At 46.4% G+C, this 12,186-nt stretch overlaps 1 protein-coding gene across 1 annotated transcript in view; it reads right to left on the reverse strand.

The window, feature by feature from the left end:
* Positions 1–12,186, reverse strand: part of CLMP (CXADR like membrane protein) — a 134,650-nt gene that overhangs the window by 88,909 nt on the left and 33,555 nt on the right. The gene's annotated exons all lie outside the window — the stretch shown is intronic.

A 12,186-nucleotide genomic window follows, 5' to 3' on the forward strand; every position in this document is an offset into this window, starting at 1 on the left:
CATCTTCTGGGGGGAGGTTCCTGGAGAAGCTGGAGAGTACCCTGGGTTTTAGAGCTGAGCAAGATTCTGAAGAGCTGCAGAAGGCCTTTTATTAATTTTTTTTATTTTTATTGTGATTTAGATGAAAGTTTACAGAGCAAATTAGTTTCTCAGTAAACAATATGCATATTGTTTTGTGACATTGGTTGCCAACCCCATGACATGTCAACACTCTGCCCTTCTTGACTTTGGGTTCTCTGTTACCAGCTTTCCTGTCCCTTCTCCTCCTTGCCCCTGGGCTGGTGTGCCCGTTTAGTCTTGTTTTGTTTTATTGGCCTGTCTAATCTTTGACTGAAGGGTGAACCTCAGGAATGACTTTAGTATTGAGGTAAAAGGGTATCCAGGGGCCATACTCTTGGGGTTTCTCCAGTCTCTGTCAAACCAGTAAGTCTGGTCTTTTTTTGTGTGTGCGTGTATGAGTTAGAATTTTGTTCTACATTTATCTCCAGCTCTTTCCGGAACCCTCTATCGTGATCGCTGTCAGAGCAGTCGGTGGTGGTAGCCGGCACCACCTAGTTGTGCTGGACTCAGTCTGGTAGAGGCTGTGGTTCATTAGTCCCTTGGACTAATCTTTCCCTTGTGTCTGTGGTTTTCTTCATTCTCCTTTGCTCCAGACAGGGTAGGACCAGTGGAGTATCTTAGATGGCTGCTCACAAGCTTTTAAGACCCCAGACGCTACTCACCAAAGTAGGATATAGAACTTTTTCTTTATAAACTATGCCAATTGAACTAGATATCCCCCCAGGTCATGGTCCCCAGCCCTCAGCCCAGTAATTTGGTCCCTCGGGGAGTCTGGATCTGTCTATGAAGCAGGAAGGCCTTTCAGATGGACAGAGGAGCAAAAGGGCCAGAGGCACGGGGTGGGAAGAGCAGACAGCATTCCTCTTTATTCATCCATTTATCCACTTAACAAACATGTCCTGAGTATCTGTCCTTGCAGTGGATTATTCGTGATTTATAGCTTTCCAATTTCCAAAAAGGATTTGAGGTTGTTTACAATGTTAAAACACATCTAGAATGGAACATAAATAATGCAGATAGAACAGAGGCTCATTAAAAGAAACTAGGAAATAAATCTTGCCAGGCACCTGGGATGAATTAATTGAGAGTTTGCTGGGAGCAAGACCCTGAGAAAAATGCTATGGGGTTTACTGAGAGAGCTGAAGGAGCTTACAGTTCATAGGTGAAGATAGAAGTGCACATAAGTAACAATATTTGGACAAAGAGCTATGGCAGTTTCGAGGAGGGAGAGATCATTTCCAGCTGGGGGAGTGGGTAGGCAAAATGCACTTATCCTTTGGGATGGAGAGGGTGCTGAGGGAAGGAGAGACTGAGGCCACAGTTGGAAGGGGAAAAAACATCAGTGGAAGGAAGAGTATCCACAAAGTTCCCCAAGCAAAGAAGCATGGGCATGTACTTCAATGTAGATAAAGAGTAGGATAAATCAGTAGGAACTGGAGAGTTCCCACTGAAAGTGCTGGGACCAAATCTTAGAAAAGGACTTCATGTTTGGTAAAGTAGAGGGCCAGTAAAAATGAGGAAAACCCCCAATGAGATGGACTGACACAATAGCCCCGACAATGGACTCAAACACACCAGTGGTCATTAAGATGGAGAAGCGCCTGCAGTAAATGAGGTCGTCATGAGTTGGAGCTGGCTTGATGCCAACTAACAACAACAAAATCTTAGAGGGTTGTCTTAACTTACATCCAGTTTGCTAGGCAGCGAGTTGTCCCTGAAGGTCAGGCAGCAGGAACTGATGTGGGGAGTTATGTTTTAGGAAGATTAATTTAGCAGAAGTTTGTAGGATAGAGAGGGAGAGGTGGCTATAGGTAGGGAGATTATTTAGGAGGCGGAAGCCTTGGCCTAGACTCTAGAGAAGGATGGCCTGAGCCAGGGATGTGGCAGGAGCAAGAGAAAGCAAGAGATTTGAAAGGGAGACTTTGGAGTTATAATCTACAGCTGGCTACTCAAAGTGTTGTCCTGGGACCAGCAGCACCAGCATCAGCTGGGAGCTTGTTAGAAATGCAGAACCTCAGGCCCCACTCCAGACCCCTCTCGAGTCAGAATCTGCATGTTAACAAGAGCCCTGAGTGACTTGTGTGCACATTAGACAAGCACTGGTCCACAGGACTTGGCAACTTTCTGAGTGTGGGGAGTAGGGGAAGGAGAAGATTCTAAGCTAATATCAGATGTTTTGAGGATTGGGTCATGGGAGCCTGGGGGTAGAGTCAGAATAAGCTTGCGGTGAGGCTGAGAGGATCAGACTAAGGACTAGCTTGTGGGTTCAGGGGCCAGTAGCTAATGGGTATGTTGGGAGCCAGACCATCTCTGCTGAATTTTTCTATCTTTACTCAAAATAATTGTACAGTGAAGCCACTTAAACCAATCACATTAGGTACAGATTCCCTCTGTAAACTGAGAAATGACAATGTTACCCAGATTTGAAGTCATTTAATGACCCAGTCTTAAAAAAAATCCAAGTCAATTGACCAAGTGTTTGTTTGCCAACAAAAGTGATTATGATAATGATGATACTAACAACAGCTACTACTATTTATTGGGTGGTTGGTCTGCCCCAGGCAAAATACTAAGCAATTCTATTGTTGTTGTTAGGTGTTGTTGAGTCGATATTCAACTCTCAGCAAATCCATGTGATAGAGTAGAACTACCCCATAGGGTTTTCTAGGCTGTAATCTTTACAGGAACATATTGCCAGGTCTTTCTACTGCGGAGCTGCTGAGTGGGTTCGAACCACCAGCCTTTCAGTTAGCAGCTGAACACTTAACCATTACACCACTGAGTAGTAATATGTTGTCTTAGTTATACAGTGGAAACCCTGGTGGCATAGTGGTTAAGTGTGGCTGCTAACCAATAGATGGGCAGTTTGAATCTGACAGGTGCTCCTTGGAAACTCTATAGGACAGTTTTACTCTGTCTTATAGGGTCGCTATGAGTTGGAATCAACTCAACGGCAGTGAGTTGAGTGAGTTATCTAGTGCTGCTATAACAGAAATACCACAAGTGGATGGCTTTAATAAAGAGGAATCTCTCTCACAGTCTAGGAGGCTAGAAGTCTGAATTCAGGGTGCCAGCTCTAGGGGAAGACTTTCTCTCTCTCTGGCTCTGGGGGAAGGTCCTTTAGATCAATCTTCCCCGACAGAGGAGCTTCTCAGCACAGCGACACCGGGTACAAAGGACACGCCATTCTCCTGGCTCTTGTTTCTTGGTGGTATGAGGTCCCATTGTCTCTCTGCTCACTTTTCTCTTTTATATCTCAAAAGAGATTGACTCAAGATGCAACCTAATCTTGTAGATTCAGTCCTGCCTCATCAATGTAACTGCTTCTAATCCTGCCTCATTAACATCAACAGAGGTAGGATTTTCAACACATACGAAAATCACATTAGATGACAAAATGATGGACGATCACACAATGCTGGGAATCATGGCCTAGCCAAGTTGACACATATTTTAGAGGGACACAATTCAATCCATAATATATGTCTACCAAAATTTGTCCTTTTCTGTTGTAAAAATTTAGCCCTTTTGTATCATATAATTTATCTGTTTATTCATTTGTCTCCCCCAATAGACCAGGGAGTCTTCTTGGTTTCCCGGTACTTGACATAAAAACCAAAACCAAAACCAAACCCAAACCCATTGCCATCAAGTCGATTTTGACTCATAGTGACCCTATAGGATGGAGTAGAACTGCCGCATAGGGTTTCCACAAAACTGCTGGAGGATTTGAACTGCTGACCTCTTGGTTAGCAGCCGAGCTCTGAACCACTGTGCCACCAAAGCTCTGTAGTACCTGACATAGACCTTATAATTATTGTTATTTTGTTTTTTTAAATTTATTTTGTTGTTGAGAATATACACAGCAAAATATATCACCAATTCAACCATTTCTACATATGCAATTCAGTGACATTGATTATATTCTTTGAATTGTACAACTATTCTCACTCTCCTTTTCTGAGTCATTCCTCCCTCATTAACATAAACTCCCTGCCCCCTAAGGTTCCTATCTAATCTTTCCAGTTACTGTTGTCACTTTGATCCTGTATAGATAGTTCTTAAAAGAGTATAATGCTCAAGGTGGACAATTTTACTAAGCTAAACTATTGTTTGGTTTTAACAAGACTTCAAGGGATATTTTTGGTTTAAGGTTGAAAGATGATTTCAGGGCAGTAGTTTCATCCAGCCTCCATGGCTCCAGAATGTCTGGAGTCCATGACAATTTGAAATTCTCTTCTGAATTTCCCCCTTTGGGTCAGGATTCTTCTATAGAATCTTTGATCGAAATGTTCAGTAATGGTAGCTGGGGACCATCCAGTTCTTCTGGTCTCATAGCAAAGGAGGCACTTGCTTGCAGAGGTTATTCTTTTTTAATGAACGAATAACCAGTTAGGTGAGAGTAGCTAACTGCATAACATTTTAAACACCGAGATGTTTTAGCACATACTACACTGCACTTGTTTATGTACCTGCTTCTTATGGGAGAGACAAGGTATCCATTCTCCTGCTCCCAGTATTGAAACCTGTGTTAGGCATAGAGTAAGTGCTCAATAAATTTGGATAACGAGTGAATTTGAAGTTTGCACTAAAAGGTTTTTAAAACGTGATAATAAACTCTTAAAGTTAATAAAAGTAACTTGAGCATATCCTCAGAATTGAGAATTGGGTCATAAGAGCCTGGGAGTAGAGTCAGAATAAGTTTGCGGTGAGGCTGAGAGGACCAGACTAATGACTAGCTTGTGAGTTCAGGGGCCAATAGCCAGCGGGTATGTTGAAAGCCAGAGCACCTTTGCTGAAACCAACCAAGAATGTTGTAACATAATCAGTATATTTTAAATTTGGTCAAGGAAGAAAGAATGTCTTAATAGAAGTGTCGTGATCTGTACAAAGTTCTAGAAAGAGGAATCAGAAAAATTAGATTTTGACAGTGTTATTCCATACTGTATATGGGACAGGCTGTTCTTCTGATTAAAACAGACACCTCTCAGACTAGAGCCAGCTTCTCCAGTTACACCAGCCTGATGGAAACATCCTTTCATATCCTCTCTAGCAATGTCATCTGCCCCCAGAGGAGTGCTCTGAACAAATAGCCACCCTCAATATAGCTGCCGAAAGCAACCTGACATAGTGGAAAGATGTATGCACCCCAACTCCACCACTTGCTAGGTCTGAAACCTTGAGCAACTTACTTGGCCTCTCTGAACTTCAATTTCTTCATCTTTAAGGTAAGGATAAAACTAACGTCTCAGGGTTATGAACATTAAAAAAACAAAGTAGTGTCTATAAAGCCCCAAACTCAGTATCAGGAATCTAGCATAACATTAATGTTCCTTGTCCATCACCGCGTCTGCCCATCCCTTCCGCACCTACCCCTAGTGTCTTAGTTATCTAGTGCTGCTATAACAGAAATACCACAAATGGATGGCTTTAACAAAGAGAAATTTGTTTCCTCACAGTAAAGTAGGCTAAAAGTCCAAATTTAGGGTGTCAGCTCCAGGGGAAGGCTTTCTCTCTCTGTCAGCTCCGGGGCAAGGTCCTTGTCCTCAATCTTCCCCTGGTCAAGGAAATTCTCAGGCACAGGGACCCTGGGTCCAAAGGATGCGCTCTGCTCCTGGTGCTGCTTTCTTAGTGGTATGAGGTCCCCAACTCTCTGCTTGCTTCACCCCAGGGAAACTTCCTTTACTTTGGATCAGGGATATGACCTAAGCAAGGGTGTTACATCTCACCCTAATCCTTTTTAACCACAGGCAGAGATTATGGTTTATAACGCATAGGAAAATCACAAAATGGAGGACAGCCACACATGGCCTAACAAAGTTGACGCATGTTTTGGGGGGACACAATTCAATCCATTTTGCCTAGGTATCCCTCTCATACTTAACAAGGGCATTATTATCATTCCGCATCCCTGCTGATGCAGGTGCATGCAGGTCTATGATGTCTGTGGTGATCACATCAAAGCACTGCTTCCTTGTGGTCTCAGCAGCCAGCAAGCTTCCTTCTTTAGCATCAGTATTTGCAGTTTCCTGAGTTACTAGGAATTCAAACACAGCTGGCTCTGAGGACGGTTTTTTTTTAACCCAGCACCAACTCTGCAGGGACATTTTCAAAACCCTTCCCTTAACCTTCCATCTTCCTAGAGACTATGAGAACAGAGTCCACCTATAGTTGCTGTTAGCTGCTGTCACGTCAGCTCCTGATTTATGGAGACCGCGTGAACCACAGAACAAAACGCTACCCGGCACTATGGCATCCCCATGATCGGCTACGGATTGGACTATTGTGATCCACAGGGTTTTCGTTGACTGAATTTTGCAAGTAGATCACCGGGCCTTTCTTCCTAGTCCATCTTAGTCTGGAAGCTCCGCTGAAACCTGTTCAGCATCATAGCAACACGCAAGCCTCCAATGACAGACGGGTGGTGGCTGCGTATGAGGTGTAATGCCGGGCAATCGTACCCGGGTCTCTCACATGGAAGGTGAGATTTCTGACACAGACACAAAGCAGACACCGTAGAAAATCAAGGTGATGCAAAGGAGCGGCAGGACTCACCACAGTTCAGCCACCAGCTTGGACTGTCAACGCTGTCAAACCACCTTTCCCTGGTATGTCTTCCTTCTTCCAAGCTCTGTTAAAGATTTGGGACTTCCAACATGCATAGAAGAGTCTTGAATTAAATTTCAAGGTGAAATTTTAGAAAATTCAAGGAGGCTAGAGACTGAATTCCCTGCCACAAAGCCATGTGGACTTTTCCTACGTTAAAGCTCCACTAAGAATATATGGTTTATGGCCATGATCCTTCCATTCATGCCACCCTCCAACCTCCCTTCCCCAACTGGCTTGTTCTCACCTCGCAGACCTGAAGGGGGAGCAGCTGAGCCCAAATTCTAGGGAGCCTGTAGTGTTTGGACGTAGGGAGCTTTCTAGTAGTTACCCTGCCTCTCCAGCCCAGGTGCCCTTCCTCCAGCTGCACCTCCTCCTTGCAACACCAGGGCTACACCCTCTTCAAAGGGATTGACTATAAATGGTCATCGGGGGAAGCAGCCAGAATGCCAAGCGCTACAAGGCTGACAGCGCCTGTGTATCAGCCTGACAGCTTCAATAGCCCAGAGTCTGCAAGGAATCCCAAACAGCCCTCATCCTTCCTCCCTCCCCAGCCACAGGCCACCCGCCTGCCTCCCTGGCCTTGTTTAAACAAGAGGAGAGCCGGCTGTGTTTGGACGACAAGGCCAGTGACCTTACCCCATTGCGAGAACGCGGGGCAGCAAGTCACTGTGTGCAGCCCGAGCGGGAACTGCTGTCCTGCTTGTAGGGCTTCCTGACTTCCAGAAACCTAGGAGACATAGGAGTTTCATCATCGCAGAAGTCTGCTGCCAAGGTGAGGCAGGCCCATGACTAACTAACCCAGGTCATCCAGGTCTGAGTGTGGTGATAATCACAGCTAGCATTGTTGCGAGCCAGGCACGGCACTAGGTGCTTTGAGGTGATGCACAGGTGGTTCTCAGGGAGCACTTGGCACATAGTAAGTGCTCAGTAGCTGATAGTTATTATTATTAATGGAGTCCCTGGGTGGCGCAAGTGGTCAACTCCAGAAGAGCAGCCATTGAAAACTCCTATGGAGCACAATTCTGACACACATAAGGTCACCATGAGTCACAGCTGACTCCGCAGTAACAGATTTGTTATTATCATCGTCAATAATCTTACAGACCATCTTGTAAAGAGGTATTATCCCTTTTCTTGCAGCCGAGGAAACACAGACTCAGAGAAGTTCGAGAACTTATTTAAGGTTTCACAGCCATCAGGTCAGGAAGGTGGACAGTGGTGCCACGCCGGTTTGGCTGCAGAGATGGTGCTGTGGCCTCCCTCCGGGCCATCTCTTACTGTAGTGGTGATGAGATGACTGCAGATCACAGCCCCAGCTCTGAACAAGTCACCTCCACATGCCGGGCTTGCAATATGAGTTGAAACAAATGACCTCAAAAGATTCTTCCTGAGTCCCCGTGTGGCATAAATGGTTAAGCATTTGACTACTAACAGAAAGATTGGGGGTTGCAACCCACCCAGAGGTGCCTGGAAAGAAAGGCCTGGAAATCTACTTCTGAAAGGTCACCCCCCCCCCAAAAAAAAACCCACTGCCTTTGAGTGACCCTATAGAACAGAGTAGAACTGCCCCATAGCGTTTCTAAGGAGCGCCTGGTGGATTCGAACTGCTGACCTCTTGGTTAGCAGCCATAGCACTTAACCACTACACCACCAGAGTTTCCCTGAAAGGTCACATCCATGTAAAAACCCTATGGAAGGGTTCTACTCTGCAACCCATGGGGTCGCCATGAGTTGGAATCGACTGAAAAACACCTGTTTTGATCTAATCTGTTGTGACTTTGAGTTGCCAATCTCAGGGAAAGGGGAAGCTCTTCCCTGGTTGAAAAGATCTGCCTGTCTTCCTTTTCCAAGGGAGCCCTGGTGGTGCAGTGGTTAAGAGCTTGGCTGCTAATCAAAACGTTGGCAGTTCGAATCCTCCAGCCTCCTTGGAAACCTTATCGGGTGGTTCTACTCTGTCCCGTAGGGTCGCTATGAGTCGGAATCGACTCTACGGCAATGAGTTCCTTTGCAGGAGAAAGCCACCTGGCAGTGCATCACATCACAGGGAAGAGAGACGGACACACTAACTAGTCATGCTTCAGGAAGCAGAAGGCTGTTTTTAAAGTGCCTGAGGGAAGCCAAGCTGCCGAGGCCTGCAAGAGAAGACTGCAGAAACACTTTCTAAGAACACTTTCCTGAAGACGCTGTCGGGAGTTGAAAACCTGCCACCATAATGTCTTCCTCCGACCTCATCCGCTGCCCTGTCTAGTTCACTGACTCATGCAGGAAGTCACATATCTGGTCAGGGCAGCACTGGGGCATCAGGTTCTGAAGTTGGGTCCAGGGCACTCCAGCCTCAGCTTGAGCACCCGGGGTAGCCACCCTCACTGGGCTCGGCCTCTCATTAGACGGCGGGATTCAACATGCTTGGTTTCGTGGCTTTTTTCTGAAAGCCCCTCTTTCCCTCCAGACTTGGAAACAGCCCTAGTAGGTAGGCTGGTTAGTTTGGTATGAGGCGGGGCTGTTCATTGACACTGAGGGATCTTTGACGCTGCTTTTCTCCCTGCTGTCTCAACTGCTCTGCAGTGCCCCTGGGAGGGGCATAGGGCAGCTAGCTGGTCACCTGTCCCTGCCCAATTGTCAGTATCTTCCCAACCCCATCCTCTTCCTCTTCCAAAATTCACCTCCTCCAAGAAGCTCTCTGAGATCGGATCCAGTAGCACTTCTGTCCAGTCTTGCCCCTTTTTCATGGAATTTATGAGGTCCAAGTGCTGCTAATGTGTTCATTTACATTTCTCTGAGATCCATGCTGTGTCTCAGGTCTTTACTCTTTGTTTTTCCTTCTTTATTTTGTACATACCATTAAATTAGGAGTCCCTTAAGGACAAAGAGTCCTAGGTGTCCTCTTTTCTCCCCACCCCTCCCACCCCTTCCCAAATGCCAGGGTGGATTATCCACTAGGCAGAGTAAAGCACAGTGCTTACCTTGCTTACCAGATCATCTGTAGTGAACAATTTCCCTTTTTTTTTTTTTTAACCACATCAAAGATTCTGCTTCTCAGTACAGCTGGCATCTGTCTCTTTCCAAAGCCCACAGTACCTTCCTACAGAATCAGAGCCTCTTTTCAAATTTACAGTCCCTGACAGGGACGGATTACCCAGTCAGCGAGGTAAGCATGGGCTTACAGGTACTCACTTACTGGTGCTTACTTACTATGTTTACCTTGCTTATCGGGTAATCTGCCCCGTGCCCCACCCTCGCTTTTGCAGCATCCAGTTCAGGGCCTCACACAGGCGCTGTCTCCTTCCATGCAGGCTTCACTCTGCCCACAAGACTCCAGGACCTTGGATATAAAGAACCATCAAAAGGAGAGGAGGGGAAGAACAGACGGGTTCTTTCAAAGGACTAAAGTGTCTATTTTTGCACCCTGGAAATTAGCCGTCGGACCCCTGCTGTGGGGTATCCTCCCGACACTGGGCTCACCAGAAGCAGCTGGGCTCAGAGTGTCCGGGAGGAGGTACAGAAAGGAAGAGCTTTTGCCTTGGCTGCGAGGGCCTCCAGGACTCCCAGGGGAATCCACAGGCCTTATATATATTTATGTGAATTTAAGATGCTAAAGAGTGTTTTGGAGCCAAGAGCCCTGCTGGGTTTTGTGAGTAATTGGGCCTACTCTTAACACAGTCTTCTTTGTCTGCAGGGCTTTAGGTTCAAATTGCAGATCTGGGTTTGGAAATGCAGCTGACATGGAAACCTGCCCAGGCCTGTGGCTGAATCCCAGTGGGCTCTGGGGAAAGCGAAGCTTCCCACCCTCTATCTCCTCAGACAATACACTGAGTCTAGGTCTGGCTGAGGTCATCTTCTCTGCCTTCCAGCCTCCAAAAAAGACAGTGTCCAGTCCATCTTAGATCAGGAGGTTTTCACCCCCATCTACTCCAGCGATAACCTGTGAAAAGCCCTTCCTTTTGGCAAATTTAATCTGTTCCACTGCACATGAAGAATGAAGGAATGCAGGTCAGCTCACAGTCATCTTATGGAGACTATGATTTAGTTGATGTTAGTGGAGTCCCCGGTTGGTGCAAACAGTTAAATGCTCGACTACTAGTTGAAGGACTGGAGATTTGAACCCACCCAGAGGTGCCTTGGAAGACATGCCTGGTGATCTGCTTCTGAAAGGTCACGGCACTGAAAACCCTATGGAGCAACTCTACTCTGCACACATGGAATCTCCATGAGTTGAAATCGACTCCATGACAACTCACAAGAACACTTTACATTTGTAAAAATGGGTTGGCAGAGGTGTCTGACCTCCTCTAACTTCACGAGGGGAAAGGACACTCAAGATCAACAGCCTAAGGGTGATTCCTATGAGGCAGAGGTTAGACATACCTCCTCTCCAACCTTTTTACCAATTGTGACACCAGCTGTCCCTCCCATGGCACTCTGCTTCTCTGCTGGGTTCAATAATTTGTTGCAATGGCCACACAGAACTCACAGACCATACTCACAGTTACGGAGTTTATTAGGGAAGTAACAGGCTACAATTCAGGTTCAGGACCGCTCAAGATACGGTTCTTTAATCAGGACATCTTCTCAGCTGTGACTTTAGGTACGCCTCTCTCTGGCTCCTCGGACTCTCTCAGTCCCTCGACTCGTCCTCTGCCCTGCTTGTGCAAGTGTTACAAAGCTCTTTTAGCTCTACAGATAAGTGCCTGGAGGCACCCAATTCTGCCAGAAAGCCTCCTCCCAGAAGTCGCTCAGCTCTAGCTCTGTGGGCCAGCAAACCTAACTCCACCAAGTGCCTGAAGGCACCCTACTCCTCCAGCAAGCCTCCTGCCCAAAGGCAGTCAACTTTCTTGCTCACTGTACCGTCTCCCACCAGTCTCCTGCCTCTGCTGCCACCATTTCTCTGCCGCTACTTCTCACCATCTTCGGAGTTACAGTCTCGTGGTCTCCTGGTTCCGAGTCTCTCTCTCAGTCTCCTGGTTCCAGGAGCTTCTCAGTGCAGGGATCCCAGGTCCAAAGGACATGCTCCACTCCTGGCTTTTCTTTCCTAGTGGTGGTGAGATCCTCCCTTCACACATCTGGGATGGCTCATTTTAAGCCTAGCAGGATGGCGAAACTGACCAATCCCTTCACTAGGGTTCCATACACCTTATTTGCATGGCCCTGCCCCCCCCACACAAGGGTGCCATACACCTTATTTAGTCCCCATCTAGTCTTTTGGTGGTAGCTACAAAGACTATGGCTAGAAGGTTCATTTTAAGTAATTCACTGCACTGTGACATTAGTACTGTCTGCTGCCTCCTGTGTCCCACTCAGTCACCCATGTTCTTCATCTATTCATCATTGGTCAACTACTCAGAGACAGGCACTGGGCATACCAAGAAAGAGGTATCTCAAACTTCACCCTCAACTCATATGGTGCAATGTGGGGTGGGATTCAGTGGGGGAAGAGCACAGATATTAAAATACATTTATTACAACAAAACGTGATATTTGCTGTGATGGAGCTATGAAGAAAAGTATTTGGGGAGCAGA

Source organism: Elephas maximus, chromosome 17 (genome assembly GCF_024166365.1).
Source record: "Elephas maximus indicus isolate mEleMax1 chromosome 17, mEleMax1 primary haplotype, whole genome shotgun sequence".
Taxonomy (NCBI): domain Eukaryota; kingdom Metazoa; phylum Chordata; class Mammalia; order Proboscidea; family Elephantidae; genus Elephas; species Elephas maximus.